This window comes from Pan troglodytes, chromosome 15 (assembly GCF_028858775.2).
Source record: "Pan troglodytes isolate AG18354 chromosome 15, NHGRI_mPanTro3-v2.0_pri, whole genome shotgun sequence".
In the NCBI taxonomy this organism is placed as follows: Eukaryota; Metazoa; Chordata; class Mammalia; order Primates; family Hominidae; genus Pan; species Pan troglodytes.
In genome coordinates, this window is record NC_072413.2 from 29,039,117 (window position 1) to 29,050,702 (window position 11,586).

Sequence of the window (11,586 nt, forward strand, 5' to 3'; positions counted from 1 at the left end):
CTATTCAGAAGGTAGTGGTAGCCTTTTCAATAACTACTGCTGGAAATATTGAATATCCATACAAAAAATTCACATAGAAAAATAAAATTGAAGGGCCAGCTGCAATGACTCACACCTGTAATCCCTCATTTTCGGAGGCTGAGGCATGAGGATGGCTTGAGGCCAGGAGTTTGGACTAGCCTGGGTAAGATAACAGGACCCCGTCTCTACAAAAAATAAAAAATTCAGTGAGGCATAGTAGTGCATGACTATAGTCTCGGCTACTCAGGAGACTGAGGTGGGAGGATTGCTTGAGCCCAGAAGTTCAAGGCTGCAGTGAGCTATGATTGTGCCACTGCACTCCAGCCTGGGCAACAGAGCAAGACCTCATTGTCTGTCATGTCTGTCTCCAAAAAAGGTTGGTGATGACATCACCAAGGCAACTAGTGACTGGAAGGGTCTGAGGATTACAATGAAACTGACCATTCAGAACAGACCAGCCCAGATTGAGGTGGTAACTTCTGCCTCTGTACTGACCATCAAAGGCCTCAAGGAACTGCCAAGAGACTGAAAGAAACAGACGAACATTAAACACAGTGGAATTACCACTTTTGATGAGACTGTCAACACTGACAGATAGATATGGCATCGATCTTTAGCCTGAGAACTCTCCAGAACTGTTAACGAGATCCTGGGGACTGCCCAGTCTGTGGGCTGCAATGGTGATGGCCACCACTCTCAGGACATCATAGATAACATCAACAGTGGGACAGTGGAATGCCCAACTAGTTAAAGAGTATTGAAATATAAAAATACCTTAATAATGGACCATTTGACAATCAAAATAAAGGAAAAGGTTTTTGGATCACTACAAAAGCAGCAACGACTTGGCCAAGGTTCAGGAGAGGAAGATAGCCCAGAGAAGTAAGCCCAAAGTTTGAAACTGGTTTTGTCCTCAAGGCATATGCCAACTTGAATATGAGAGCTGAGAGGCTGAGAATGTAAACAGTAAGTGGTAGCTAAGAGACTGAGAAGCCAGGCAGAATTTACAGGACTGGGTACTGAAGTTCACAGCCTGCAGAGGAGAGGCTCTGGCTTTTGGTGAGAATCCCAAACAGTCTTGCCTCAGAAATAAGGATAAACTGGAAATAGACCCCTCAAGAGGACTGGAGTCCAGTTTTCTTTTCTTTTTTCTTTTTTTTTTTTTCGCCCAGGCTGGAAGTGCAGTGATGCAATCTTGGCTCACTGCAATCTCCACCTCCCGAGTTCAAGCAATTCTCCTGCCTCAGCCTCCTGAGTAGCTGGGATTACAGGTGCCCACCACCACGCCCAGCTAATTTTTGTATTTTTAGTAGAAACGAATTTCACCATGTTGGCCAGGGTGGTTCACACTCTTGTCCTCAGGTGATCCGCCCACCTCAGCCTCCCAAAGTGTTGGGATTACAGGTGTTAGCCACCGTGCCCGGCCAGAGTCCAGTTTTCAATCAGCTCAATATTTAACCAGATTAAGTTGATCAGTCCCTAGCCTAACTGACTGACAGATGGAACAGTAAATTCTCTCTAGAAGATAAAAATCAGCCAAAGCCTAAAATAATCCCTACGATTTTCTACATATACTTCCCAGAAACGATCAAAACTAACCAGCAATTTGAAAAGAAAAAAATTTTTTTAACAAAAACATAGAATTTTGTTAAAGCAGCAAATAAAATACATTCATAAACAAGCCAGATATTAAAGCTATGAAATATGAATGTTTAAATAACTGCAATTAATATGTTCAAGAAATCGGAAGACAAAATGAGAGATTTCAGTAGATAAGAAAATGATCCTAAAAGAATCAGTGGAAATTCTAAGGCTAAAAACAACAATATCTGAAATTAAGAATTCAATGAGTGGGTTTAATAGCAAATTAGATAAAACTGAAGAGAAACAGTAACTCGGAAGATGATAGGTCAGGAATAAAATCCTGAATGTCAAATGGGGAAATAAAAGAGTGGAAAATACAGAAAATCGCCTAAGAAACAAAGGTCTAATATAAGTATAATCAAAGTTCAGAACAAAGGGAAAGAGAGAATGAAGTAGAAGCGATATTTGAAGACATAATGGCACAGAATTTTCCAAAACCAGCAGAAGATTCAGGAAGGACAAACAACCCCTACATGTATCTTAGTAAAACTGCTGAAAACCAAAGACAAAAAGAAAATCTTAAAAGCAGCTAGAGATATAATTCAAAAGCAGACAAAACTCGACTATATTGTTTAGGGATGCTTAGCTAGGTAGCTTAACTTTTTAAAAAGCAATAAATTATTGTTTTAAAATGTAAGACATCTGTTGTCTCTAAAGGACGATGGGGGAAGTGATCGGGAAGGACTTCCTTTGGTGCTGGCAATGTTCAATTTCCTAACCTCAATAGTGGTTACCTGGGCAGCTGCCTTATAATTATTCATTAAACTGCACATGCATGTTGTGTGTACTTTCTGTATTTATTTATAATGCGCAATAAAAGGGAAAAAGCTAAGTAATGTTTTTAAAATATGTTTTACAAGTGATGTTGTTGGTTTTTTTCTTAGAGACTGATGACATAGACTACTTTCTGTGGAAATGTTTTTCATCTTAGTGTTTTCATTAGCATTATCATAGTGTTATTTTAATCTGTAGAAGATTTTCCCCAGAACTTAGAAATATCTACTTCTTGTAGAGCACACAAATGAAAAAAAATTGAACAAGGACAATATTTTCAAAATTAAAAGAACAGTTGGTTGGAAAAAAATGAATACCAAATATAATTGCAGAACCAATTGAAACATATGCTATAGATAAAGGATAATATTTTGTGGTATGTGGGAAATTTTTATCTTTTTGGCAATGAAATCTGTTAATTTCAGTGTCTGCTTAACAGCTATTTATTTTTAAAAATCAAAACAGATTTTAATGCATAAAACATTTTTGTTGTTGTTAGTTGAGCCTGTATAATTAGCCTCTTATTCTTTCCTAAGTCAGCAAAAAAACTGTTTCTGTACAATAAATTTTCAGGTTCCATTTGTAAACATCCTATTTGAGCCTACGCTGCAATGGACCACAGTACAGTTAGTGTCTTTTTATTTTTTTATTTTTTATTTTTATTTTTACCATCACACAATATATCCATGTAAAGTGCCTTTTTATTTTATTTCTGAATCTGGTCTGGCTCCAAGCCAGCCCCCTTCCTTGAGGTCTGCCCAATTTTGAGTTTGCCCAGTTCATGCGGCTTTGGTGATAAAGTCAAACTCTCCTTCCAATCTCCATTATGGATGAGGCCGGCAGCATAAAAGGAAAACAGAATATTCTAGAATTTCAGTAGCTCCTCTGTAGAGTTAGGATTGTCTACATCACCAGGATAATTGGACTTGGAGAATAATCAGACTCCTGGATTGGGTATGGAATATACCTCGAAATGCCAAAGAATAAATAATTCATGGCTTTTCTCCTGGCCATGTGTGATAATTTAACTATAATTTCACGGAGCTATTATTACTTCCACAATCTCCCTCTCCTAAGCACACGTGCTGCTCTCACCAGGAAGAATGTTCCACAAGCAATTCTCCACCAAGTGGTTATTTTTAACCTGCTCCATTATATATATATGGATCTACCAAACTTCCTGAAACCTTATCTTTGGGGCCCTGAGGAAAGATGTTTTATAAACAAAAGCTAGTTTTAAAGACAAGGCCAGCACTGTGGCTCATGCTTGTAATCCCAGCACTTTGGGAGGCCGAGGCAGGTAGATCACTTGAGGTCAGAAGTTCAAGACCAGCCTGGCCAACATGGTGAAACCCCATCTCTACTAAAAGTACAAAAATCAGCCGGGCGTGGTGGCACGTGCCTGTAGTTCCAACTACTCAGGAGGCTGAGGCAGGAGAATAGCTTGAACCCGGTAAGCGGAGGTTGCAGTGAGCCAAGATCGCATCATTGCACTCCAGCCTGGGCGACAGAGCAAGACTCTGTCTCAAAAATAATAATAATAAATAAAGACAATAACATACTAGATTTGCTGGGAGAGGGAGTCAGAGGAGGCACCACATATATTGCCCCAATGGCTTCCCAATGCAAATTCGAAAATCTGCTCCAGAAAGGTTAGACTTAGAATCCATTCATATCAAAAATGCTGCCCTCAGGACGAACCATCCTTTATCCTGTGATTACGTCCTCCTAAATTCATGTGAAAAAAGATTTTCTTTCTTTTATAAAAATTAGATTGATGAAAGATTGCAATGTTTTTAATGGTCTTATTTAGTTCCCCCAAATCTTTTTTTGAACTATTACTGGTATATGAAAGATAAAGGTCTAGGAACCACACCTTCTAGATCTCTTCTTAATCCTGTGGCTTTTTTGTACAATAATAGATTACAACCATCCAGCATCAATTGTCACCCTCTTTAACCAACACTATTGTACAGGCACACCTCAGAGATATTCGGGTTTGGTTCCAAATCACTGCAATAAGATAAATATCACAATAAAGCAATTCACACACATTTTTGGCTTTCCAGTGCATGTAAAAGTTATGTTTATTCTGCACTATAGTCTATTAAATGTGTAATAGTATTGTCTTTAAAAATGTACATATCTTAATTTAAAATACTTTATTGCTAAAATGTGTTAATGAACATCTGAGCCTTCAGTGAGTTGTAATCTCTTTGCTGATAGAGAGGGTAGATGGCTTTCTTCCACATCCTCGACGTGGATGGCTGCTGACTGATCACAGTGGCAGTTGCTGAAGGCTGGGGTATCTGTGGCAATTTTAAAAATTAAGACAACATTGAACTTTGCCAAATCGATTGACTCTTCCTTCTACAAAAAATTTCTCTGTAGTACGTGATGCTGTTTGATAGCATTTCACCCAAAGTCGAATGTCTTTCAAAATTGGACACAATCCATTCAAGCCCTGCCACTGCTTTATCAGCTAAGTGGATGTATAATTCTGAATCTTTTGTTGTCATTTCAACAATGTTCACAGTATCTTTACCAGGAGTAGATTCCATCTCAAGACACCACTGTCTTTGCTCATCTATAAAAAGCAACTCTTTAACCCTTCAAGTTTGATCATGAGATTGCAGCAAGTCAGCTCCATCTTCAGGCTCCACTTCTAATTCTAATTCTCTTGCTATTTCCACCACATCTACAGTTACTTCCTCCACTGAAGTCTTGAATCCCTGAGAGTCATCCATAAGAGTTGAAACCAACTTCTTCCAAACTTCTGTTCATGTTGATATTTTAACCTGCTCCCGTGAATCATTAATGGTCTTAATGTCATCTACAATGGCAAATCTTTCCCAGAAGTTTTTCAGTTTACTTTGCCCGGATCCATCAGAACAACCACTACCTATGACATCTAAAGCCTTACGAAATGTATTTCTTAAACAATAAGACTTGAAAGGTGAACTTACTCCTTGATCCATGGCTGAAGAACGGATATTGTGCTAGCAGACGTGAAAACAACATTAATCTTCTTGTACATCTCCATCGGAACTCTTGGGTGATAGGTGCATTGTCAATGAGCAGTATATTTTGAAATATTTTTCTGAGCAGTAGATCTTAACAGCAGGCTTAAAATATTCAGTAAACCATGCTAAAAACAAGTATGTTGTCAACCAGGGATTGTTGTTCCATTTATAAAGCATATGCAGAATAGATTTAGTACAATTCTTAAGGTCCCTAGAATTCTCAGAATGGTAAATGAGCACTGGCTTCAACTTAAAGTCACCAGCTTCATTAGCCCCAAACAAGAGAGTCAGCCTGTCCTGTGAAGCTTTGAAGCCAGGCATTGACTTCTCCTTTCTAGCTATGTAAGTCCTAAATGGCATCTTCTTCCACTAGAAGGCTTTTGCATTTACAATGAAAATCTGTTGTTTAGTGTAGCCACCTTCAGCAGTTATCTTAGTTAGATCTTCTAGCTAACTTGGCGAAACTTCCATATCAGCACTTGCTGCTTCACCTTGCATTTTTATGTTATGGACATGGCTTCTTTCCTTAAACCTCACGAACCAATCTCTGCTAACTTCCAATTTTTCTCCTCACATCTCAGCTTTCATGGACTTGAAGAGACTTAGGGCCTCGCTCTAGATTAGGCTTTGGCTTAGGGAATGTTGTGGCTGGCTTTAGTATCTAGACTAAAATGGAATACTAAAACTAGAGACTAAAACTTTCTCCATATCAGCAATAAGGCTGTTTCTCTTTCTCAACATTCATGTATTCACCACAGTAGCACTTTTAATTTTCTTCAAAAACTTTTTCTTTGCACTCACAACTTGGCTAACTGTTTGGTGCAAGAGGCCTAGCTTTTGACCTGTCTGGGCTTTTAACATGCCTTCCTCACTAAGTTTAATCATTTCTACCTTTTGATTTAAAGTGAGAGATATGTGACTCTTCCTTTCACTTGAACACTTAGAGGCCATTGTAGGTTATTACTTGGCTTAATTTCAACATTGTTGTGTCTCAGGGAATAGGGAGGCTTGAAGAGAGGAAGAGACTCGGAGGAATGGCTGGTCAATGGAGCAGTCAGAACATACACATTTATTGATTAAGTTCACCTTATGGACACAGTTTATGGTTCCTCAAAATAAATTACAATAGTAACATCAAAAAATTACTGATAATGGATCACCATAAGACATATAATATTAATATAAAATTTTAAAATATTGCAACAGTTACCAAAATGTGACATAGAGACACAAAGTTAGAACATGCTGTTGGGAAAATGGCACCAACAGACTTCCTCCTTACTCGACACAGGGCTGCCACAAACCTTCAATTTGTAAAAAATGCAACATCTATAAAGCACAATAAATCAATCCACAAGAACATGAGGTATGTTTGTACTTGACATATTCAACCACCCACTTCTTTAAACAACCTTCTTCAATGAACAGGCTTCAGTGGCATAAAACAAAACAAACAAGCAAACCTTGTGTTTCTCCTCTCTCCAATTGTCCTCTCTTGCTTTCCTGTTGGCACTTCCATTTTACCAAGTGAAAAGTCATAAGTGTGGGCATTTCTCATACACTCTGCCCTTCTCTTTATGACTATGTATTCCTTCTGGTAACTCCTGTCTTCAGAATTAAATTACCACTCTGTGGTAATGGCTTTCAACACTTTAAATCTGAGAGCTCCAGCGCTCCAACAGTGTGCAAACCATCTGCAGTGGGATGGCCCACCGTCAACTCAATCTTTCCATCTTCCACACTGAATGCATTTTGTTCTCCACCAAACCAGCTTACCCTTGCAAGTGTCCAGTTTCCATCAGGCACTTTAATGGCAACAAAAACCTCATTGTTCTTTTATCCTTCTTTCTCTTTTGTGTTCTAAATCCAATTGTCCCTCAAGTCCTTTTGATCCATTTTTCAAAATCTCAACTCACAAACTTTGGACAGAAGAAGACCTGAATTTGATTCTAGCCTCTGGCACTTAATATCTAAAAGACCTTTGGAAAAATTGCTTACTTTCTCTGTGCCTTTGTAAAATGTGGCCAATAATACGTGCTCTGCTTGGAAACGTTAGTTTATTTTTTTTCCTCCATTCTCATTAATACCACCTGACTTCAAGCCTCATTTTCTAACTGTTAGGCTGATGAAACGGCCACTTAGCTGAGTTTTCTACTTCTCATCTTCTTTTATTCCAGCCTACTCTGCATAGCACAATCAGATCAAATTCGAAGAAATCAAATCAACCATGTCACTCCAGTTCCTCATAGCTGTGAATGCTTCCCCACTTACCTGTTGGATGTTTATATTCACAGACACGGTATTAAGCATCTCAGGGTCTCATACTATCTATTTAATTTTTTCTCAAAAAAACCCCCCAAAAACCTCTTAACTTCTACAGGATGATTTTTACTAATCCCATTCAAACTTCCCATGTGGTGCTTCCCCAGCCTGGAATGTACTTAACTTTCTTTCCTTCTGTCTATTCAAATTCACTCTTCAAATTACCTCTCCTCCAGGTCTTCTCTACTTACTGCAGGAACTTGAATTTCCAAGCTTGTTTAGAACTTAATTCTACTCCTTGTTTTGATACATAATTATATGCTCCCTTCCATGGCTTAACTGTTCAGTGTAAGGGTGTATTATCATTTCAACCAAGACAGCAGGCTTCTGGAAGGCAAGGCCTATGTCCTACGTGACTTCTCTGGAACCCTTAGCAACCAGCACAATAACACACACACAGTTGGTTCTCAATTCCTGTTGAATGAATGTGACAGGTCATCACTTGATGCAGATACAGCTTACTTCCTTTTTTAAAATTCTAAAATGTTTCAAATATACAGCAAACTCTAGAGAATAACAGCAAACATTTGATCACTTAAATATTAATATATTCTCATGTTAGATTCCAAGTTTTCTAAGGAAACAAAACTTTGCGAATGCTGTTGAAGTCTGTTGTACCTGTCCCTGATCCCATTCCCTACCCTTTTGTCCCAGACGTACCCATCCAGATGTGTCCTTAGAGTCAACATGTTTAAAACTTGAATTACTCATCTATGTGATCATAGAGGCCACTTTTTGTGTTTTTAAATTTTATATAAATGTTTACAGCATATTTTTCATCTACTAATTTCTCTTTTCAACTCATTACTAGGTTTTTGAGGTCTACTTACACTGATAAAATAGAGACATGGGTTAGTCATTTTACTGTTCCATAATGCTTCATTGTACGACTATATCATAATGTATTTGTCTGTTCCTAAGTTGATGAAAATTTAAGTTGTTTCCAGTTGTTTGTTATTATAAGCAATGTTGCAATAAACATCCTCAAGAATGTGAGGCAGCCTACTTCAAAACAAGCAAACCCACAAATTAAGTCTGTAATTCCCAAACAATGTTTCACATATGTCCTCTAATTTTTAAACTTCCAAATATTCCAGTCAGGCCTCAGCCTGGTTCATAATATTCCACAGCTGATGTAGCATATAAAGGGCAGGACCCAGTCTCCCACTCTCAGTACAATTGATTTTTCCTTTTTCCTGAAGTTCATCAACCTCAAAATATTAGTAATCACTTTATTCCTCACTATCAATATACCACAGTTAATAGCTGGGAGCCACGTGAAAATGAGTACACTGTGTCTAGGTAAACATTTCTCTTCTTAGCCCAAAGCTTTTTAAATGTCTGATCAGCCATCATTTAATAAATATTTGTTGAACTCGGTAACATCAGGCCCTGTTCTAGGCACTGGGAATCAAATGGTGAAGCAGAACATGCTCCCATGGAGCTTGTATTCTAATAGGAAAATACAGGTAATAAATGCTGTATAAATAAATAAATAAATAAACAAGTAAACACAAAATATATCAGAGAGCAATAAGTGCTATGATATTAAAGTGGCAACATGATAGAATAAAACTGGGAAAGGCAATGCACCTACTCTAGACCACCATGTCCAGTGGAACTTCCTGCAGTAATGGAATAGTTCTATATTTGTGTCATCCAATGTGGTAGCCCCTAACCCCACTTGAAATGTGACTAGTCCAAATGAAGAACTGAATTTTTAATTTAATTTTAATTAATATAAACTTTAAATGGCCACATGTGGCTAGTGGCTCCTCTACTGAACAAGGGGGTTTGCCCAGGATCACAATGGGGGTTAGTGGCAGAGAAATTTGAACCCAAAGAGTCTGCCATCAGAGTTTATGTTCATAACCACTACATCATAAAACCTTTGCTGGTATATTAGCTGAAAGAAGGGATCCTAAGAGGTTTTGCCTATTTGTTAGTTTGATAATAGTGTCTGTTTTTATGCTGATGGAAGTTAGTTCATGGAAAGTGAACAAGGGATGACATAGAAGAGAGAGAATGCAAAAGGAGGTGTCTTGAAAAATAAGAGGAGATGAGATCCAGAACACAAGTGAAGGAGTTGGCCTTTGAGAGGGAGAGTTAATTCTTAGCACAGCAGGGAGGGCAGACACTGTGGGTGCTGGAGATGGGATAATGAGAGAGTTTCTGATCTTTGCTCTGACTTCCTCAGTGAAGTGTGAAGCAAGAGCATTAGCTGAGAGTCAGGAAAGGAGGGGCAGGAATAGGAAGTTTGAGAAGAAGGAAAGGTATGATAGCAGTAATTTTGGGGAATGGCAAGTGTAACTGAACATTTAGACAGTTTTGAGCACCCATTTGAGATCCGTGGTCATGAATTTTAAATGAAACCACTCGGTATAGTTATTTGTTCTGGTCATGCCCTGATCTTCTTAGTTCCAAAGGGAACTAACCAAGTCTTTGGACCCCCAAACTTCTGTGAGGAAGCAGGCTGAGAAAATTACTCAGTTGCAAACACGAGCTATTTCTTATGGAAGATGAAGAGTGACTCAGAATCCAGAGACAACAGCCATGGTAAATCATTCTCAGGGAGCAAGATTGGACCCACTCAAAACAACAGGTGACATGTGCTTTATGTGACTACTATGTGTCGGTCCCTTCCCTTTTGTACAGGAATGTTTCTTGTAGCCATGGTCCCCTGTATCACCATTGTATCTTGGGCATACAGAGAGCAAATAAACTGGTCTCTTTGGCTCAAGGTCTTCCCATTAAGAGAACCCATACTCAAGGTGTGGTACCAAAAAGAACTACAGTTGTATCTGATTAGATGACAAGATCCTGGAGTTTGACTCAATGCTGAAATAAAAGGACACTGGGGATCTTAGGAGTGAATGATATAATTTTGCATGCAGGAGGGATACAAATTGTAGTGGCAAGAAGGCAGACAGTGGATGAAAATCAAAGATGACACCATCAATTCCTTCCCTACTTGCAAATGCATGCTGTTCCTCCATCAAAAGGTGGAGTTTAATTTCCCATTCCTTGAATCTGGGCTGGCTTTAATGATTTGTCTTGACCAATAGAATACAGTGAAAATGAAGTTCTGGGACATCCAAGAATATGTTATAAAAAGGCTTGCAACTTCTGCCTTAGAACATATGCTCTTGGCACATTCTTCTTCGATCCCTGAACCCCATATAAAAATCCCAGCCCACTCTTCTGAAAAAGAAATGTATGGGGGAGGACTGAGGTATCAGACATATGAGTGAATATTATCCAGCCCAGTCAAGTCTTCAGGTGGCTCCAAGACCACCCATTATTTAAGTGCCAATGCATGAGAAATCCCCAAGAGAGAACTGTGCAGGTGAGCACAGTCAACTCTCAGAACCATGGAGAAAATAATAAATTGTTGTTTTAAGCCACTGCATTTTTAGGATGTTTGTTACACAGCAACAGATAACAAGAATATCATGGTTTTGAGCCCCTCACCAGTCTGTTCTACGTATGTTCTCATTTTTGTCATCTAAGTCACAGATGTTAAATCTTTCTATTTATACTCCTGCCTGCTTTCCAAAGAGGATTTGTCCTGTTAGGCTAGAGAGTTTCCTGTTTTGACTAGTGCCCTGATGGTGTTGGGTATAGAAACTTGCAGGTAGGAACTGAAAGTAGAAACTAGGTTCAAGTTTAATTGCTCTAATTTATAAAGAAAAAAGGACTTTGAAATTCCTGAGGGAAATTGAGGAAAGAGGAGAAACAAGAGCCAAGAATGATGGGGAAAGTATCAGAGAAATTGAAAAGAAATCTCAGTGGTGGCACAGCA